This window comes from Salvelinus alpinus, chromosome 2, assembly GCF_045679555.1.
Source record: "Salvelinus alpinus chromosome 2, SLU_Salpinus.1, whole genome shotgun sequence".
Classification (NCBI taxonomy): Eukaryota; Metazoa; Chordata; class Actinopteri; order Salmoniformes; family Salmonidae; genus Salvelinus; species Salvelinus alpinus.
In genome coordinates this window covers 119,026,050-119,039,187 of record NC_092087.1, presented here as the reverse complement: position 1 = coordinate 119,039,187, position 13,138 = coordinate 119,026,050, and positions in this window count along the sequence as shown.

Here is a 13,138-nt window from a genome sequence, read left to right as displayed (position 1 = left end):
TACTCTCAGTCTAGTAACACTCTCTCAGTTGAGTAATACTATCTCAGTCTAGTAACACTCTCTCAGTTTAGTAACACTCTCTCAGTTTAGTAATACTCTCTCAGTTTAGTAATAATCTCTCAGTTTAGTAATATTCTCTCAGCTCTCTCAGTTTAGTAATACTCTCTCAGTTTAGTAATATTCTCTCAGTTTAGTAATACTCTCTCAGTCTAGTAACACTCTCTCCGTTGAGTAATATTCTATCAGTTTAGTAATATTCTCTCAGTTTAGTAATACTCTCTCAGGTTAGTAATATTCTCTCAGTTTAGTAATACTCCCCCAGGTTAGTAATACTCTCTCAGGCCCCACTTTCCCCACAGGATAAAGCCCACCCTCTCCGCCCGCTTGACGCGGAATACCTTGACAAACTCGTCAAGTATTTCCCCACCCTTGACCCCGTTCCAGGTCAGCCAAACGATACTGAGACGTTCCTAGCTGACATAGAGGACGCGTTGGATGGCTACCCGAACGCTACGGGTTCTGACAGGGTTTACCTGTTGAAGCGAACGTCGAATAGACACGTGACAAGGTTCATTCGCCTACAACAGCAACACGTGCTAAATGAACTTGCCACAGCTTTGAAATTAGAATTCAGTGGTTCTGCAACTCGCAAACACGATAGCTCACTGGCTAACACGGTCAAACAAGCTCGGAATGAACACCCACAAGCTTACTATCATAGGCTTCGTTCAGCTTACTTTGGCCTACTCACTGAAACAGGCATGGAAGACCTGTTACCATTTAAACAAATGTTCCTGTCGAACATGTATCCCACCTTCATTACCTACTTGGGCACTGCAGCCCACATTGGCTTGCCTATCTTACAACTCAGAGAGCTTGCAAGCACAGCTTTTGAGGCATCAAAAGCTCGCAACGCTAAGAGCCCTGACCACTCGGTTTTGAAGTTTGACCAGGAGCACTCACTCCAGTCAGAGGGTGCATTATCAGGTATTGGAGCGTTAAGAGATGCCGCACAACAACAGTTTCTACCACGAAACCATGATTCCAATAACCTCCGCGGTCGAAATAACTGTAAAGCACGTCGCCATCAAAACGACTACCGCTACAATCGACCTGTTCGCTACGTTCCTGCACCCAACCCATGCAAAGTGTCAGAGCACAAGGGTAACAAAGGGTTGAAGGATGATCAAAACGTAGACCAATGTTCTCCAGAAGTTCCACTACGCGAAGAACTAAAGCGAGAAACATTTGAGAAAAGGGTAACAGATAAGTCACAAGGACTAGACAGGGAATTACCGGACTCCAGGTCCGCAGGAATTAACACCCATAGCAAGGACGTTAAAATTCAAATCCCTCCTGCTTTCACTCGAGACCCTATCCAGGGCCCGATTGATCAAGAAACAAGCCCCCGGGCTTTGTCTATAGACTCTGATACAAAGGTTGCGAAGAAAAAGGTCAAACGCTTCGTTAAAGCCAAGCCCACTCAAAATCGTAAAAGTCGATCTGCTTCCACCTTGAACAGAATTGACACATCACGTTGTTGCGAAAGACCACTCCACTTTGTGGGGAATATGTCCACTCAACACGAATCTAAACGGCCGTACCTGGAAACAGTCCTGGAGGACTGCTTAACTTGTCATGCGCTAATTGATTCGGGTGCGACAATATCACTCATCTCTCAAACATTGTTTGATGATCTCAAAAGGGCTTTGAAGCCAACTAAACGTTGGTTAAAAGTGGAACGATGCGACATATGCGATATACACTGCTCAAAAAAATAAAGGGAACACTTAAACAACACAATGTAACTCCAAGTCAATCACACTTCTATGAAATCAAACTGTCCACTTAGGAAGCAACACTGATTGACAATACATTTCACATGCTGTTGTGCAAATGGAATAGACAAAAGGTGGAAATTATAGGCAATCAGCAAGACACCCCCAAAAAAGGAGTGATTCTGCAGGTGGTGACCACAGACCACTTCTCAGTTCCTATGCTTCCTGGCTGATGTTTTTGTCACTTTTGAATGCTGGCGGTGCTCTCACTCCAGTGGTAGCATGAGACGGAGTCTACAACCCACACAAGTGGCTCAGGTAGTGCAGTTCATCCAGGATGGCACATCAATGCGAGCTGTGGCAAAAAGGTTTGCTGTGTCTGTCAGCGTAGTGTCCAGAGCATGGAGGCGCTACCAGGAGACAGGCCAGTACATCAGGAGACGTGGAGGAGGCCGTAGGAGGGCAACAACCCAGCAGCAGGACCGCTACCTCCGCCTTTGTGCAAGGAGGAGCACTGCCAGAGCCCTGCAAAATGATCTCCAGCAGGCCACAAATGTGCATGTGTCAGCATATGGTCTCACAAGGGGTCTGAGGATCTCATCTCGGTACCTAATGGCAGTCAGGCTACCTCTGGTGAGCACATGGAGGGCTGTGCGGCCCCACAAAGAAATGCCACCCCACACCATGACTGACCCACCGCCAAACCGGTCATGCTGGAGGATGTTGCAGGCAGCAGAACGTTCTCCACGGCGTCTCCAGACTCTGTCACGTCTGTCACATGTGCTCATGTGCTCAGTGTGAACCTGCTTTCATCTGTGAAGAGCACAGGGCGCCAGTGGCGAATTTGCCAATCTTGGTGTTCTCTGGCAAATGCCAAACGTCCTGCACGGTGCTGGGCTGTAAGCACAACCCCCACCTGTGGACGTCGGGCCCTCATACCACCCTCATGGAGTCTGTTTCTGACCGTTTGAGCAGACACATGCACATTTGTGGCCTGCTGGAGGTCATTTTGCAAAGACGTTTAAAAAACACTTGGTGCAGAATCCGATCCAAGGAGATATTATGATATCTCAACACATTCCATCAGCCAATCTGATTGACAATTCGTGTCATGTTTTCGAGCCAGCTGTCTCTGTGAATGAGCTACTTCCCTCCTCCTTGCAGTCATGCAATACGGTAGTTGAGATGAACTTCTCTTGCCCTTCGACACTTCCGCAAGCACTGCGGCCGTCTCAGCAAGAAAAACATTGATGCGCAGAGTATACTCTGCTTCCGATGACACACCTTCCGCTTTGTGGGGGACTGTCAACCCTTACAATGACACTAATGGCGTCAGTCCAGCAACTGACCCGATGATTCCCACTGGTGAAACACTTTGCGATATCACAGACCGATATCCTCGTCTCAGTTCGCAGGTACTGAAGAGGTTGCCACACGCGGTGGGGACTGACATGCCTCGACAGCCACTGAGCGTGTTGAAGCACAAACACCAGGAGATTTGGTTGAAAGGTTGCAGCCATTCTCATAATAATGCGGCCACTGACAACTCGTACATAGGGTCCGAACCTTTCGTCATAGGGTCCCGAGACGCAAAGGGGGGGAATAGTAGCCCAGACCCATGATGAGCCTTATCGAGGCCGGTGGGGGGGTCGAGACTACGGACAACACCGTACGAGGCCGCCAGAGCATAAATCAAATCTAGTTGTAGACTCCCATTTGAGAACAGTGAGGAGCAGACAGGCCCCTAGACGGGGACACATCTAAGATATTATTGAGGTGTTATTGACCACACTGGTCGTAAAGGAAGTCCAGTGGACTTGTCCACCTCCAAAACAAATGGCAACAACAATCATTCCTTGCCATGTGTAGTAGTCACTACAAGACAACTAGTAAAATGCTCTAATCATGTTTTCCTGTAGGATAACATGTCAGAATAAATCGGTAGGATGACTGGACCCCTTGAGTACCAGTAAGAGGATTAGTAACCTCACAAGTTAAATTGCTAGTGATAATAGCAACATAGGAGTCACTCAGAGTGCAGCGCGGGGAAGGGAATCTCCATTGCACTCTTCCAATGGTGACACACGCCACTAATAAATAGAACCCTCCATTCAGGAGAAAAGTTATTAGAAGTCAGGAACCACGATCACACATACGACTGGTCTAATACTTAAAGTACTTCCGTCATGAGGTTAGCTCCTCCGTGGATAACATAGCTATGAAGTATACTTCTTCATACCTACTGCCACTACAATAGTGGAAGACAGTGACTGGTAGTAAAACCACTACAGACTCCCTCGACACCAATTCTGACTGACCTCCAAGCATTGACCTGAAAATTACCTGACTACGTCAGACTCATTCTGAACAAGTTGTAATCTGCCAGGATACTTGGTTTCCTTCCCTTGACATGTGTGCTTGCGTACGCATAAACGCACATGTACAACGGAACATCCAATTAGGATTTATGCTAGGATCACTTAAAGGTCCGAGCAAAATACCAGCCTTAGTAAAGTTAAACATTTATTTTGAGGCCTTTAACTCTACAGCTACAGCACTCACCAGTTTTCTTCTCAGAAGTCCATAGGTCATCCCTGTAGACCGCCCAAAACTAGTGCCTTACAGCTGTAGACGTATCATATAGTTATCAACTTAGGATAGTACCCTAACCAACACCCCGCAAATTAGAAGAGCCCTAGATATGACATTAGACAATGCCATGATAGGGTCATTTTGCCAAGACCATGGACGTAGATAGAATACAGTCCAATCAGATGGTTAAGGTGGCATAACTATATTTTGTTTTGTTTATGCTTTCATTTCATTTTGTTTCATTTTCTTCGGCATGTAGAAAGTGATAGAGCCATAAACAACTTCCCCATACAACCATCGGTTAGTGCCACAACGCCGCTCATTTGGGAGGAAATGTAATGATATATTTCATGAGTGTGTGTGCGTTGTTAACATCTGCCTAAGTTACTGCCCAGATCTTCCAGTCCGGACGACCAGACGACGGGTCCGGAACGGCGATCCCAATCCGGACCTCCGCTGCCCAGCCATGGAGCAGACTTCTTCATTTGCAGACACCCTACCCGGGTCGACCACCAGATGGTCCACAACCAGGACAACCCACGTCATTTGTATGTTGGTTTGCAACATGCAGGTTAATCGCAAGATTGAACCCAACATGGGGGGACTGTCATGACGTTGGGTTGGGGGTAGGTTTACGACAGTCATAAATACCTCTTTCCCCCTTTTTCTCTCTCCCCACTATAACTGGTGTGACATAAGGAAACCCATTGGTTAACATTGCGATTCTGGGTAACATCAGAAGTTGGGGGAAATGAACTATATTCTGGTAATTCGACCAACTGAACATATGCGGTGGTACTTAATGTATATTATGTCAGTTCGGTTGCCCGCTGACACATTCTCATCAATGATAGAATGACATAAACTCTACTGTGAAAAGTCTAAACGTCAGAGGTATTGGATTCACATGGAATTGTTGTTTAATTCGAATGTTTGAATATGACATTGTTTGTGAAGAGGTGAAATGTAATTTTAGCTTCCAAATGAGAGATCTGGACTTTCATAAGTTTTCTTCTACTCAACCAGGGGCCCGCCCCTGTGAAGAGACATGGGTTATAAACTTTTCAGACACACCCCTCTCCCTCCACTATATAAAGCCAGTGACTAGAATATAACTTCCTGTTCCGGGTACACCAGGATGACGGTCCTGTGTCAGAATGGTTCAGATAATAACTACAGAACTAAGCCAACATCAGCATGGACTTTGATTGTGAATGGTATGAACTTTGAACTCGTGTTCACTACAGAAGTGATATCTCCTAGCCGTTCAGTTGGCAACAGCAGCTAATCGCAGGTTAGGAAGGACAGTCCGAGTATCCCGTCTACTACCCACAACGTTACTACAAAGTATCCCGTGACTACCAGAGACATTCTCCAAAGGACAGAGGATTCGATACGGTCTTCCATCTACCACCAACCTACTGAAGCGCAGCTCAGAGTAAATATGTATTGCATAAGGCGGTAATTTAGAATGCATCAGATACTGTATTTACGACAGCTCGCCTATGTTCCAGTCTCCCGCTCTTTCACTAAGACTCACTAAGACTCCGCCCCTCCCCTTTGTGTAACAAGCTGTCATATCTATTCCGCCCGCCAGGGATGTTTTTCTGTATGACGTAATTTGTGATCAAGTGATGATTTAATTGTGTATGTGTGTGATTAGTTAGGTATTTAGTAAATAAATAATTAAACCCAATTTTGTATTGCTGATTCAACTTGTTAGCCAGGATTCTTGCAGATAATCAAGGACTTACAACTTTCAGATGAGACTGAATAAAATGACGATTAATGTGACTGCTATTTAGTAAAATATTACTAAATCTTCAAGAGTTTATTCGAAAGATAACAGCTCTATAAATATTCTTTTGTGGTGTCCCTCTCTAGTTAATTAATATTTACATGATTAGTTCAATCAGGTAATATTAATTACGGAGAAATTATTTTATAGAATAGCATGGCAAAGCAATTAATCTGGCCTAGTCAAAGACACGACAGTAGAGAGGCTATATACAGTAGAGAGGCTATATACAGTAGAGAGGTTATATACAATAGAGAGGCTATATACAGTAGAGAGGCTATATACAGTAGAGAGGCTATATACAGTAGATAGGTTATATACAGTAGAGAGGCTATGTACAGTAGAGAGGTTATATACAGGAGAGAGGCTCTATACAGTAGTGAGGCTCTATACAGTAGAGAAGCTATATACAGTAGAGAGGCTCTATATAGTAGAGAGGCTATATACAGTAGTGAGGCTATATAGAGTAGAGAGGCTCTATACAGTAGAGAGGCTCTATACAGTAGAGAGGTTATATACAGTAGAGAGGCTATATACAGTAGAGAGGCTCTATACAGTAGAGAGGCTCTATACAGTAGAGAGGTTATATACAGTAGAGAGGCTATATACAGTAGAGAGGCTATGTACAGTAGATAGGCTCTATACAGTAGAGAGGCTATGTACAGTAGAGAGGCTATATACAGTAGAGAGGCTATATACAGTAGATAGGTTATATACAGTAGAGAGGCTATGTACAGTAGAGAGGTTATATACAGGAGAGAGGCTCTATACAGTAGTGAGGCTCTATACAGTAGAGAAGCTATATACAGTAGAGAGGCTCTATATAGTAGAGAGGCTATATACAGTAGAGAGGCTCTATACAGTAGAGAGGCTCTATACAGTAGAGAGGTTATATACAGTAGAGAGGCTATATACAGTAGAGAGGCTATATACAATAGAGAGGCTATATACAGTAGAGAGGTTATATACAGTAGAGAGGCTCTATACAGTAGTGAGGCTCTATACAGTAGAGAGGCTCTATACAGTAGAGAGGTTATATACAGTAGAGAGGCTATATACAGTAGAGAGGCTATGTACAGTAGATAGGCTCTATACAGTAGAGAGGCTATGTACAGTAGAGATGCTGTATACAGTAGTGAGGCTATATACAGTAGAGAGGTTATATACAGTAGAGAGGCTGTATACAGTAGTGAGGCTATATACAGTAGATAGGTTATATACAGTAGAGAGGCTGTATACAGTAGAGAGGCTCTATACAGTAGTGAGGCTATATACAGTAGTGAGGCTATATACAGTAGAGAGGTTATATACAGTAGAGAGGCTGTAAACAGTAGATAGGTTATATACAGTAGAGAGGCTGTATACAGTAGTGAGGCTATATACAGTAGTGAGGCTATATACAGTAGAGAGGTTATATACAGTAGAGAGGCTCTATACAGTAGAGAGGCTATATACAGTAGATAGGTTATATACAGTAGAGAGGCTGTATACAGTAGTGAGGCTATATACAGTAGAGAGGCTATATACAGTAGAGAGGCTATATACAGTAGAGAGGCTGTATACAGTAGTGAGGATATATACAGTAGAGAGGTTATATACAGTAGAGAGGCTCTATACAGTAGTGAGGCTCTATACAGTAGAGAAGCTATATACAGTAGAGAGGCTCTATACAGTAGAGAGGCTATATACAGTAGAGAGGCTATATACAGTAGCGAGGCTATATACAGTAGAGAGGCTATATACAGTAGAGAGGCTATATACAGTAGCGAGGCTATATACAGTAGAGAGGCTATATACAGTAGATAGGTTATATACAGTAGAGAGGCTGTATACAGTAGTGAGGCTATATACAGTAGATAGGTTATATACAGTAGAGAGGCTGTATACAGTAGTGAGGCTATATACAGTAGAGAGGCTGTATACAGTAGTGAGGCTATATACAGTAGATAGGTTATATACAGTAGCGAGGCTATATACAGTAGAGAGGCTATATACAGTAGAGAGGCTATGTACAGTAGAGAGGTTATATACAGGAGAGAGGCTCTATACAGTAGTGAGGCTCTATACAGTAGAGAAGCTATATACAGTAGAGAGGCTCTATATAGTAGAGAGGCTATATACAGTAGAGAGGCTCTATACAGTAGAGAGGCTCTATACAGTAGAGAGGTTATATACAGTAGAGAGGCTATATACAGTAGAGAGGCTATATACAATAGAGAGGCTATATACAGTAGAGAGGTTATATACAGTAGAGAGGCTCTATACAGTAGTGAGGCTCTATACAGTAGAGAGGCTCTATACAGTAGAGAGGTTATATACAGTAGAGAGGCTATATACAGTAGAGAGGCTATGTACAGTAGATAGGCTCTATACAGTAGAGAGGCTATGTACAGTAGAGATGCTGTATACAGTAGTGAGGCTATATACAGTAGAGAGGTTATATACAGTAGAGAGGCTGTATACAGTAGTGAGGCTATATACAGTAGATAGGTTATATACAGTAGAGAGGCTGTATACAGTAGAGAGGCTCTATACAGTAGTGAGGCTATATACAGTAGTGAGGCTATATACAGTAGAGAGGTTATATACAGTAGAGAGGCTGTAAACAGTAGATAGGTTATATACAGTAGAGAGGCTGTATACAGTAGTGAGGCTATATACAGTAGTGAGGCTATATACAGTAGAGAGGTTATATACAGTAGAGAGGCTCTATACAGTAGAGAGGCTATATACAGTAGATAGGTTATATACAGTAGAGAGGCTGTATACAGTAGTGAGGCTATATACAGTAGAGAGGCTATATACAGTAGAGAGGCTATATACAGTAGAGAGGCTGTATACAGTAGTGAGGATATATACAGTAGAGAGGTTATATACAGTAGAGAGGCTCTATACAGTAGTGAGGCTCTATACAGTAGAGAAGCTATATACAGTAGAGAGGCTCTATACAGTAGAGAGGCTATATACAGTAGAGAGGCTATATACAGTAGCGAGGCTATATACAGTAGAGAGGCTATATACAGTAGAGAGGCTATATACAGTAGCGAGGCTATATACAGTAGAGAGGCTATATACAGTAGATAGGTTATATACAGTAGAGAGGCTGTATACAGTAGTGAGGCTATATACAGTAGATAGGTTATATACAGTAGAGAGGCTGTATACAGTAGTGAGGCTATATACAGTAGAGAGGCTGTATACAGTAGTGAGGCTATATACAGTAGATAGGTTATATACAGTAGCGAGGCTATATACAGTAGAGAGGCTATATACAGTAGAGAGGCTATATACAGTAGTGAGGCTATATACAGTAGATAGGTTATATACAGTAGAGAGGCTGTATACAGTAGTGAGGCTATATACAGTAGAGAGGCTATATACAGTAGAGAGGCTATGTACAGTAGATAGGCTCTATACAGTAGAGAGGCTATGTACAGTAGAGAGGCTATGTACAGTAGAGAGGCTGTATACAGTAGTGAGGGTATATACAGTAGAGAGGCTGTATACAGTAGTGAGGCTATATACAGTAGAGAGGCTATATACAGTAGAGAGGCTCTATACAGTAGAGAGGCTATACACAGTAGAGAGGTTATATACAGTAGAGAGGCTCTATACAGTAGAGAGACTATATACAGTAGAGAGGCTATATACAGTAGAGAGTCTATATACAGTAGAGAGGTTATATACAGTAGAGAGGCTATATACAGTAGAGAGGCTATATACAGTAGAGAGGTTATATACAGTAGAGAGGCTATATACAGTAGAGAGGCTATATACAGTAGAGAGGTTATATACAGTAGAGAGGTTATATACAGTAGAGAGGCTATATAAAGTAGAGAGGCTATATACAGTAGAGAGTGTATATACAGTAGAGAGGCTATATACAGTAGAGAGGCTATAAACAGTAGAGAGGCTATATACAGTAGCGAGGCTATATACAGTAGAGAGGCTATATACAGTAGAGAGGCTATATACAGTAGAGAGGCTATATAAAGTAGAGAGGCTATATACAGTAGCGAGGCTATATACAGTAGAGAGGCTATATACAGTAGAGAGGCTACATACAGTAGAGAGGCTATATACAGTAGAGAGGCTATATACAGTAGAGAGGCTATATGCAGTAGAGAGGCTATGTACAGTAGAGAGGCTATATACAGTAGAGAGGCTATATACAGTAGAGAGGCTATATACAGTAGAGAGGCTACATACAGTAGATAGGTTATATACAGTAGAGAGGCTATATACAGTAGAGAGGCTACATACAGTAGAGAGGTTATATACAGTAGAGAGGCTATATACAGTAGAGAGGTTATATACAGTAGAGAGGCTCTATACAGTAGAGAGGCTATATACAGTAGAGAGGCTATATACAGTAGAGAGGTTATATACAGTAGAGAGGCTATATACAGTAGAGAGGTTATATACAGTGGAGAGGTTATATACAGTAGAGAGGCTATATACAGTAGCGAGGCTACATACAGTAGAGAGGCTATATACAGTAGAGAGGTTATATACAGTAGAGAGGTTATATACAGTAGAGAGGCTATATACAGTAGCGAGGCTACATACAGTAGAGAGGCTATATACAGTAGAGAGGCTCTATACAGTAGAGAGGCTATATACAGTAGAGAGGTTATATACAGTAGAGAAGTTATATACAGTAGAGAGGTTATATACAGTAGAGAGGTTATATACAGTAGAGAGGCTATATACAGTAGCGAGGCTATATATAGTAGAGAGGCTATATACAGCAGAGAGGCTATATACAGTAGAGAGGCTATATACAGTAGAGAGGCTATATACAGTAGAGAGGCTATATACAGTAGAGAGGCTATATACAGTAGAGAGGCTATATACAGTAGCGAGGCTATATACAATAGAGAGGCTATATACAGTAGAGAGGCTCTATACAGTAGTGAGACTATATACAGTAGAGATGCTATATACAGTAGAGAGGCTCTATACAGTAGCGAGGCTATATACAGTAGAGATGCTATATACAGTAGAGAGGCTATATACAGTAGTGAGACTATATACAGTAGTGAGGCTATATACAGTAGAGAGGCTCTATACAGTAGAGAGGCTATATACAATAGAGAGGCTATATACAGTAGAGAGACTATATACAGTAGTGAGGCTATATACAGTAGAGAGGTTATATACAGTAGAGAGATTATATACAGTAGAGCGGCTGTATACAGTAGTGAGGCTATGTACAGTAGAGAGGCTATATACAGTAGAGAGGCTATATACAGTAGTGAGGCTATATACAGTAGAGAGGCTATATACAGTAGAGAGGCTATATACAGTAGTGAGGCTATATACAGTAGAGAGGCTATATACAGTAGAGAGGCTATATACAGTAGAGAGGCTATGTACAGTCGTGAGGCTATATACAGTAGAGAGGCTATATACAGTAGATAGGTTATATACAGTAGAGAGGCTGTATACAGTAGTGAGGCTATATACAGTAGAGAGGCTATATACAGTAGAGAGGCTATATACAGTAGAGAGGCTATATACAGTAAAGGGGCTATATACAGTAGAGAGGCTATATACAGTAGAGAGGCTATATACAGTAGATAGGTTATATACAGTAGAGGGGCTGTATACAGTAGTGAGGCTATATACAGTAGAGAGGCTATATACAGTAGAGAGGCTATATACAGTAGAGAGGCTATATACAGTAGAGAGGCTATATACAGTAGAGATGCTATATACAGTAGAGAGGCTATATACAGTAGAGAGGTTCTATACAGTAGAGAGGCTATATACAGTAGTGAGGCTATATACAGTAGAGAGGCTATATACAGTAGAGAGGCTATATACAGTAGAGAGGCTATATACAGTAGAGAGGCTCTATACAGTAGAGAGGTTATATACAGTAGAGAGGCTATATACAGTAGAGAGGCTATATACAGTAGAGAGGCTATATACAGTAGATAGGTTATATACAGTAGAGAGGCTGTATACAGTAGTGAGGCTATATACAGTAGAGAGGCTATATACAGTAGAGAGGCTATATACAGTAGAGAGGCTATATACAGTAGTGAGGCTATATACAGTAGAGAGGCTATATACAGTAGAGAGGCTATATACAGTAGTGAGGCTATATACAGTAGAGAGGCTATATACAGTAGAGAGGCTATATACAGTAGAGAGGCTATGTACAGTCGTGAGGCTATATACAGTAGAGAGGCTATATACAGTAGATAGGTTATATACAGTAGAGAGGCTGTATACAGTAGTGAGGCTATATACAGTAGAGAGGCTATATACAGTAGAGAGGCTATATACAGTAGAGAGGCTATATACAGTAAAGGGGCTATATACAGTAGAGAGGCTATATACAGTAGAGAGGCTATATACAGTAGATAGGTTATATACAGTAGAGAGGCTGTATACAGTAGTGAGGCTATATACAGTAGAGAGGCTATATACAGTAGAGAGGCTATATACAGTAGAGAGGCTATATACAGTAGAGAGGCTATATACAGTAGAGATGCTATATACAGTAGAGAGGCTATATACAGTAGAGAGGTTATATACAGTAGAGAGGCTATATACAGTAGTGAGGCTATATACAGTAGAGAGGCTATATACAGTAGAGAGGCTATATACAGTAGAGAGGCTATATACAGTAGAGAGGCTCTATACAGTAGAGAGGTTATATACAGTAGAGAGGCTATATACAGTAGAGAGGCTATATACAGTAGAGAGGCTATATACAGTAGATAGGTTATATACAGTAGAGAGGCTGTATACAGTAGTGAGGCTATATACAGTAGAGAGGCTATATACAGTAGAGAGGCTATATACAGTAGAGAGGCTATATACAGTAGAGAGGCTATATACAGTAGAGAGGTTATATACAGTAGAGAGGCTATATACAGTAGAGAGGCTATATACAGTAGAGAGGTTATATACAATAGAGAGGCTATATACAGTAGAGAGGCTCTATACAGTAGAG